Genomic DNA, 1,913 nt, shown 5'->3' on the forward strand with positions numbered 1-1,913 from the left:
ACGCCCGGCTAATTTTTTTTTTTTTTAGTAGAGATGGGGTTTCACCATGCTGGCCAGGCTGGTCTCCAACTCCTGACCTCAAGTGATCTGCCCGCCTCGACCTCCCAAAGTGCTGGGATTCTAGACATGAGCCACCGCGCCTGGCCTTTTAAAATTTTTTTTGAGACAGAGTCAGTCTCTGTTGCCCAGGCTGGAATGCAATGGCATGGTTTCGGCTCACTGCAACCTCTGCTTCCCAGGTTCAAGGGATTCTCATGCTTCAGCCTTGTGAGTAGCTGGGACTACAGCTGTGTGCCACCACACCCGGCTAGTTTTTTATTATTAGAACAGATGAAACCCTATCTCTTATTTTATTTTATTTTATTTATTTTATTTATTTTATTTTATTTTATGTTATTTTATGAGACAGAGTCTCACTCTGTTGCCCAGGCTGGAGTGCAGTGGCGGGTTCTCGGTTACAGCAACCTCTGCCTCCTGGGTTCAAGCTGTTCTCCTGCCTCAGCCTCCTGAGTAGCTGGGATTACAGGCAAATGCCACCACATCCGGCTAATGTTTGTATTTTTAGTAGAGACGGGGTTTCACCATGTCGGCCAGGCTGGTCTCAAACTCCTAACCTCAAGTGATCTGCTTGCCTCGGCCTTTCAAAGTGCTGGAATTACAGGCGTGAGCCACCTGTATCCGGCCAATTTTTAAATTTTTATAGAAATGGGGTCTCACTGTGTTTCCCAAGCTGGTCTTGGACTCCTGGGCTCAAGCAATCCTCTGGCCTTGACCTCCCAAAGTGCCAGGATTATAGGTGTGAGCCACTGCGCCTGTCTTCATCTTCTCTCTTGAACCTGCTCTCCTGTCATATTTTCTACCTTGGTCAACGACACTTCTGTTCTCTGCCTCCAACCACCGCTGCCTGCCACTGATCACCTAAGCTCAAAGGCCAGGGATCCTGGATTTAAACCTTCCCTTTCCCTCCCTTACCTACCAAATCTGATGCTTCTTCCCTATTCCTCAAATCCATCCACCTCTTCCTCTGCTCCTCAGTACCAAGAGATAAGTCCTTTCTTCATTGGCTCTATTGTTGGGGCCAAAATAGGAGCCCCTCTCCAGCTTCTCAGGAGGCTGAGGCAGGAGAAAGGATCACTTGTGGCCAGGAGTTCGAGGCCAGCCTGGGAAACATGGAGAAACCCTGTCTCTACTAAAAATACAAAAATTAGCCAGGCATGGTGGCATATGCCTATGGTCCCAGCTATTAGGGAAGCTGAGGTAGGAGGATCGCTGAAGCTGGGGACGTCAAGGCTGCAGTGAGCTGTGATCATGCCACTGCTCTCCAGCCTCAGTGACAGAGACCTCAGACAGTAAGGTTCCAGACAAACTTGGGTTCCCTTGTGGGCAAGAATCACTCCCCCCAAAAATAAGAATATTCACATAGCATTGACTTTGTGCCAGCCTCTGTTTGAAACATCTTTGATACTAAACTCCCAACAGGGCTGGAAGGAGGGTATTATTATAATTCCCACTTAACATAGGAAACTGAAGCACTGAGAGGTCAAGTAGCTTGCCATAGGTCACACAGCTATCAAGTGGCTATCTGAGAGGTTAACTCAGGCAGTCGGGCTCTCTAGTATGTGCTCAGCTAATGGGTGTCTGCTCTGCATGCTTTATTTATTCATTTATTTATTTATTTATGAGATAGAGTTTCGCTGTTTTTGCCCAGGCTGGAGTGCAGTGGTGCGATCTCACTGCAACCTCTGCCTCCTGGGTTCAAGTGATTCTCTTGCCTCAGCCTCCCGAGTTGCTGGGATTACAGGTGTGCACCAACAGGCCCAGGTAATTTTGTATTTTTAGTAGAGACAGGGTTTCACCATGTTGACCAGGCTGGTCTCCAACCCCCAACCTCAGGTGATCCGCCCACCTTGACC

The sequence above is a fragment of the Mandrillus leucophaeus genome, unplaced genomic scaffold (genome assembly GCF_000951045.1).
Source record: "Mandrillus leucophaeus isolate KB7577 unplaced genomic scaffold, Mleu.le_1.0 Scaffold7, whole genome shotgun sequence".
In the NCBI taxonomy this organism is placed as follows: Eukaryota; Metazoa; Chordata; class Mammalia; order Primates; family Cercopithecidae; genus Mandrillus; species Mandrillus leucophaeus.